This window comes from Eriocheir sinensis, chromosome 62 (genome assembly GCF_024679095.1).
Source record: "Eriocheir sinensis breed Jianghai 21 chromosome 62, ASM2467909v1, whole genome shotgun sequence".
Classification (NCBI taxonomy): Eukaryota; Metazoa; Arthropoda; class Malacostraca; order Decapoda; family Varunidae; genus Eriocheir; species Eriocheir sinensis.
Genome location: NC_066570.1, coordinates 4160048 through 4167550, shown reverse-complemented (window position 1 = coordinate 4167550; position 7503 = coordinate 4160048).

The window sequence follows — 7503 nt, the reverse complement described above, 5'->3', positions numbered from 1 at the left end:
GACCTTATTTTATGGAGCTGTTCCCTTGCGTCCAACCCACTTCCCAGACGCTGCCTAGGCATACTCAGGCTGCACCTCGAGTCACCCAGGAAATTGTGTGCATACCAACTAGTGAAATATCCCACCGCATCTGCATATAACCAGACATCCGCAAGTAATGCTTGCAACAGGGTAATATCATTTTCCCCTTTATGGTTCCTTGTATTATCTAAACTATAAAAAAAAGACAGGTTATGTGAAGTATCTATAATATCTCACCACACCTGCATATAACCAGACATCCGCAGAGAGTAATGCTTGAAACAGGGTAATATCATTTTCCCCTTTGTGGTTCCTTGTATTATCTAAACTATAAAAAAGACAGGTTATGTGAAGTATCTATAATATCTCACCACACCTGCATATAACCAGATATACCCGCAGAGAGTAATGCTTGAAACAGGGTAATATATTTTCCCCTTTGTGGTTCCTTGTAAATCTCACCACACCTGCATATAACCAGACATCCGCAGAGAGTAATGCTTGTAATAGGGTAACATTACCTTACCCCTCGCGGACTCTCGAATCACCTGAATCATTACAAAAAAGGTTAAATATTCAATTCTATGCAGTGAGGAATGAAAATCTGACAAGAATTAACAAGCACATCATCCTACTTCTCGACCTCCTCCTCCTCCTCCTCCTCCTCCTACTCCTGTTCAGTAAGACCTTCACCCTTCCTTGTGGCAGAGCGGAGTATCATGTAATTGGATTTACCGTCCTGGAGTCCTGTTCGGTGTTCGTCTGGCCGCCACTCACGCGGAACGACCCGCGTGCCCCAGGAAGCCGCACCAGTAACGCACCGCCGCGACCCCCGAGCCTTGGGAGCGATTATGCACTTTGTTTTTCTCGTTTTCGTTGGAAGATATTGAGTGCGTGTTTAGTTTTTTTGTTTTAAAGCATTGAATGGATGGGGGATTTACTCTTTTTTTTTGAGGGGGAGGAAGGGGGGAAGCTGTCTATTTTCTTCAGTCTTGGGAAAGATTCTACACATTGTTTTTCTCGTTTATGATGGAGAGAATTGAATTGGGTGTGGTCTTCTTGTAAGGCATTGAATGGATAGGGTGTTTTCTTTTATTTTTCTCTTGCGGGAGGGGGGGGGAGAGAGAGAGAGAGAGAGAGAGAGAGAGAGAGAGAGAGAGAGAGAGAGAGAGAGAGAGAGAGAGAGAGAGAGAGAGAGAGAGAGAGAGAGAGAGAGAGAGAGAGAGAGAGAGAGAGAGAGAGATTCTTTTTCGAGGCTTAGGAATGAATGTACACTACTTTTTTCCGTTTTTAAGGCACTGAGTTGTTGTTGTTGTTGTTTTTTGTGGAGGGAGGACTGTCAGCTTGTTTTTGCCCGCTCGTTTTCCTTGTAGAACGTAATGATAAAAGAAATGCATTGTCGGTTTGGCGAAATACAGAAAGGAGAGTGAAATAAAGATTAAAAACAAAACAGAGAGAGAGAGAGAGAGAGAGAGAGAGAGAGAGAGAGAGAGAGAGAGAGAGAGAGAGAGAGAGAGAGAGAGAGAGAGAGAGAGAGAGAGAGAGAAGAAAGAATGGAAAAGAAGACAGAAGGGAAAAAAAATAAACAGGAAAGTTGGCATATACTTGGAAAAACCGTGACGCAAGAAGCAAGAAAAGGTCTCCAGGCATTCATTCATTAGAGGACATTCAAACACATGACAAATCACGCCCCACTGATCACACGGAGAGAAACTTACCGCAATAGTCCACCAAAATTGAATGCAGTCCCAATATCATGAAATTGAATGTTTTTTTGTCGAGTGAAATACTCCTTAGTTTCATCCTGCCATCTCATTTGACAGCAAAGGAGGCAGCTCAAGGGTAAAATAAAAGTTCTATAAAAGCCTTTGGTGATCCTCCTGTAAACACTCGCTAGAATAACCGCAAAAAGGATCTGATGGAGAGCTATTTTTTTTTTTTTACGTGTACGCCTATAGCGCCGGTAGGCTTTTTTTGAGGGGCCTAGATGGTAGTTGGCCCCAGCCCGTCATGGCGCAGGCAAGTGTTTATAGTGGCGCCATCTTCTCTTGGACATTCCCTTTGTGAAAACTGCTATTCCACGCATTAAAGAACCGTAGATTTTGTTCTGTCTTCTCCTCACAGTGAAAGAACAGACAAACTTATTAGGTTAACCAACGTGCAAAATCCACACTTTTCATAACACGCACTGAAGAACCGTAGATTTAGTGTTGTCTTGCTGTCCTCCTCACAGTGAAAGAACAGACAAATTTATTAGGTTAACCAACGTACAAAATCCACACTTTTCATAACACGCACTGAAGAACCGTAGATTTAGTGCTGTCTTGCTGTTCTCCTCACAGTGAAAGAACAGACAAATTTATTAGGTTAACCAACGTACAAAATCCACACTTTTCATAACACGCACTGAAGAACCGTAGAATTAGCTGCGTCCTGCTCTCCTTGCGAACTTATCATATGCACATCACATGCACATCCCCACATTTCATAATACCTTGTACTTGTAGGATAAAGGAAAAGAATAGTCCCTTGTCGGCTTCTATCAACCAGGTATTAGAGGAAACTTACATCAAGTCACCATCTCCCTAAATGATTCTGGTCTCTGTTGTGGAAATTTTACCTCACACTATTTCCAGCGGGCTTCTTTTTTTTCTCTTTTAGTTTCCCCTCGAGCTGCCTTCTTTCCCGTGATAAAAGTATGGCGACCAGTCCTTAGCTCCTTGAATGCGGATTTCCTACAGTCAGACCTCACCAAGCCGCTGGAATGGAGAAGAAAGTGGCTGTTACAATTCAATGAAGAAAAATGTAAAGTCCTGCACCATGGGAGGGGATATCCAGCACACCAGTACCACATGGGAAACACTCCACTATCCACCACAGAGGCAGAGAAAGACCTGGGACTATATGTTACCAGGCTACCAGGGAAGGCCAAATCCGTGCCAATCGCAGCGGACGGGTTAGATATCATTGTTTAGTGGCGGGTGTGAAGGATGTTTACCCTCAAGAACCGTCTCTCACTGATTAGAAGCGACAAAAGGGAATGGATAGTTTTTTTCTCGCACACAACACGCTGTTCCTCGCATTAAAGACCCGTAGAGTTAGTATTGTCTTGCTCTCCTATAGTAAAAGAGCACAGAGCAGCTATATAGATCGACTCCCAGAACTCACCTACCCGTTTCCAGATGTTTTAGGAACGAAAGGAGAAAAGTTCAACACGAAAAACTACCTCGATTTAAAGAAAGAAAAAAAGTGGAAGACTAAAAGAAAGAGAAAAGAGCTCAACACGAAAAAGTAAAAATAAAAAAAATAAAAACACAAAAATATCATAATTTGAATGAAAGAAAAAAAAAAAGACTTGAAGACTAAACGAAAAAGAAAAAATAGCTCTACAAAGAAAGTGAATCTCGACTGAAAGAAAACATAAGAAAATCAAATTGAAAACTAAGGTGTGAAAACAGAAGAAAAAAAAACTGCCTTTACTTCTGGACGCCATAAAAAAAGATCACATAAATCAACGCCGAAAATGGACTGCGCCATCATAAAAGAAAAAAAAGTATCCCAGCAATCAGTGTGGAAGATGCCCCTCAGTTCACTACACCAAAAAAGAAGGGGGGAGGGGGGGGGGAGGGCACGTGAACCATTAACACCGCCATAAAAGAAGAAAAAAAAGGCATATAAATCAACGTGAAAATGCGCCCGTTTCACCGCGCCACAAAGGAACAAAACAGTCGCGTGAGTCGAGAGGCAAAGAGCTTTCATGGCGCCATTAAAAGCAGACATATAAATCAACGTGGGGGAACAGACAGACAGACAGACAGACAGACAGACAGACAGGAAAGCACAGATAGAAAAATAAAACACGGAACAGTGCGTAAACTATAATAACGTTGTAACACTAAAATATAACAAAATAATAAACAAAAACGGTAGAAATATAAATAAATCCAACTTAAAACTTAAAATAGCTATGAAAAATCACGAAGCAAGAAACTGGTGCATAAACTGTAATAAAAAAAAACGTTGTAACATTAAAATATAACGAAATAATAAACAAAAAACGGTAAAAATATAAGTAAATGCAACTTGAAATAGCAATGAAAAATCACGAAGCAAGAAACTGATGCATAAACTCTAATAAAAAATAAAGAAAATTTTGTAACACTAAAATATAACAAAACAATAAATAAAAACTGTAAAAATATAAAAAAATACCACTGAAAAAAACACGAAACAAGAAATAAAATAAAACCCATTCACACATTCGTCCCAGGAAGGCAAAAAGTTAAAAAAAAAACTTATAGCGCTGAAAGGCATCTGCTTTACGACACTGAAAAGGCACCAAGACGCAACATAAGTAACAGTTACGGAGTGCGTCATATTTACGGCGCTATAAAGGCTCGCGAAAGTGACTCAAGGCGCAGAGTAATGCATCCGTTTCGCTACGCCACAACGAAAGCAGAACGGCGGTATAATTCAGCTCGCCAACCACAGCGAGGAGGAATAAAAACCTTCCTTCCGTTTCCCAGCGCCGTGAGGGAAAAGAAGTATGATAAAAATGAGTTAAGACTTCAGAGCCAGACAGCTGAATGAAGGAACGAGACCCCCCCCCAAAAAAAAATAATAATAAACCAGGAAAATAAAGGCAACCACAGCGAGGAGGAATGAAAACCCTCCTTCCATTTCCCAGCGCCGTGAGGGAAAATAAATATAATAAAGATGAGTTAAGACTTCACACCCAGACAACTAAATGAAGCAACGAGAGAGAAAAAAAAAACAGGAAAATAAAAGAAAGTATAAAAAAGTTTGGTTAAAAAAAGTTGAGCTCAATTTTTTTTGGAGAAATGCGATAGGAGTTTGATTTGATAAGTTAAATATAAAAGGAGTTTAAAAAAGTTGGGTATGTCAATAGGAGTTTAGTTAGATAAATGCGAGTTTTAACAATGAGGCAGCAAACTCACAACACAGATTAACAAGAATAAGAATAAAAAAAATATGAATAAGAAAACAAGAACAACAAGAACAACAAGAACAAGTACAAAGCAATAACGAGAACAAGAACAAAAACAAAAACTAGAACAACAATAACAAAAACAAGAAGAAAAAGAAGAAGAACAAGAACTAGAAGAGCAAGTACAAGAAGAATAGTCAAAGATAAAGCAGATAAAAAGAAAAATAAAAGATAAAGACAAAAGAAGAAAGAGAAGAAAAAGAGGAAATGAAGAAGAAAACTGAATAAAAAAAACACCCCTAGTCGCATATAAGCAGGATTTACGCGTGCTCCTCTGATTAAGTGAATGCAAGAAACTTTAGTCTACCATAAAACATTTGAAAAGAGCGAATTCACGGGGCTAATGGCGGATGTGGTGACCCTGTGTGTGTGTGTGTGTGTGTGTGTGTGTGTGTGTGTGTGTGTGTGTGTGTGTTCTTGCCATCATTTTTATTTACACAAGATCAAGTCATGTTCGTAAGACCCATATTTTTTCTCATCATATTTCATCATCATCTAATTCCTTAAACTTATAAATTACTCCTCGTACGCAATATTCTTTTTATTAGAGTGTGTGTGTGTGTGTGTGTGTGTGTGTGTGTGTGTGTGTGTGTGTGTGTGTGTGTGTGTGTGTGTGTGTGTGTTGGTCCTTGGGGGGTAAATGGGAGCAGAGGACGAGGAGACTGAAGGCGGATATGGAGGTGTGTTGTGACTCAGGAGGAAGAGGAGGAGGAGGAGGAGGAGGATTGATAAAGAAGATAAAAAACTAGGAGGAAGGAAACAGAAAGAGGAAGAGGAGGAGGAGGAAGAGAAGGTGGAGAAAGATCAGGAGGAGGAGGAGGAGGAGGAAGAAGAAAAGAAAAATTATAACAAGAGAAAAAAAAAAAGACGGAAGACGAAGAAGAACGAGAACAACACAAACAAGAACAAAAAAACAAAAAAAAACAAGACCAATGACAAGAAAAACAGGGAAAAGAATAAGAACAAAAACGAGAAAAATCGAGAATCTAAAACACACACACAAAAAAAAATAGTAAAGTGGATTTCGGGGCAATGACGAGGCTGATAAGAACCTACAATCACCGCTTACAATGACATCCCTCGGAGCCATGATCGTAGGCATTGAGAGAACACCACCTCGAACATCGACGATCACTGTAGTTACGGAGGAAGCCAATTGCGTCCTCGGGGGTGAAGGAGAGCAATCAGGCGGGGGCAAATGGACACTCCCCTCTTTGCGGTCACATCAATAACCGCAATAACTAAATAGCAGGGATTACATAGCTTAGAAACAGTAAAAGGAGAAGAGGAGATTGGAAGCAAGCAGTAAGAGCCATTTGCGTCCTCGGGGGTGATGGAGAGCAAACAGGTTGGGGCAAATGGACACTCCCCTCTTTGCGGTCACATCAATAAACCCAGTAACAAAATATCAGGGATTACACAGCTTAGAAACAGTAAAAGGAGAAGAGGAGATAGGAAGCAAGCAGTAGAAGGGTATTGAGGGAGGGAAGACAGGTGGTGACGAACTGACAGCCTTCTTAGCGGTCATGGCGATGAACGAGAACTTAATACCAGGAATTACACAGCCACGTAGGAACACAACGATGGAAGAGGAGAAGGAAGAAAGCAGTAGAAGGCCAGTGAAGTGTTCGGGTTTTGAAGGATAGATGACAAGCGGGGGCAAACGGATACTCCCTCTTATTTGTCACGGCGATAAATTAAAGAGGTAAAAAGTAGAGATTATACAGCCACGGAGGGACACAACTATTGAGAGGTGGAAAAGGGGCAGGAAGACAAGCTTAAAAGAAAGAAAGAAAGCAATCAAACAAGGAACGAAGCACGGGAACTGTTTATAGATCGTTTAGCATGAAGAAATACGAATAACCAAGGACAAAGTTGTTGGGAATAATGATAAAGAAAAAAATGATGAAGAAAACAAGGAAAAGACTGTCTGGAATATATTTGTAGTGAGGACGCAATTGGCAATCCTCTTCTCACGTAATTGAGTGTTCTTTCGGCCACCTCTTCGGATTCTTTACAGGAGCGGCGAGTAGCGGGCTTTTTTTATTGTTTCCTTTTTTGTGTGCCCTTGTGCTGTCTCCTTTGCTGTAAAAAAAAAAGTGAGAATCCAAGTGCAGTCGAAAATTACGTAAGATGGAGACGTGGAAGAAGATAAGAGAAGAGAGAAGAGAGATGGAATAAGCAAGCAGGAAAGAAAGGAAGCAAGGAAGCAAGCACACAGTGAACGATACAAGAAGACTGTTAATAGATCGTTTAGCAAGAATAAATATAAATAAACAAGGACAAAACTGTTTGGAATATCTCATCCAGGAGAAAAAAGTATTAAGAAACAAGGAAAAAAACGACCTGGAATATAAATTTGCAGTGAGAAAAGAGATACGGAGCCAGTTTCACAGTCCAACACAGTGTCTTCGTAACAGCCCGAACCAAACTATAGAATCCCATACAATCCAAAATGTGGAGGTCTTCGATGC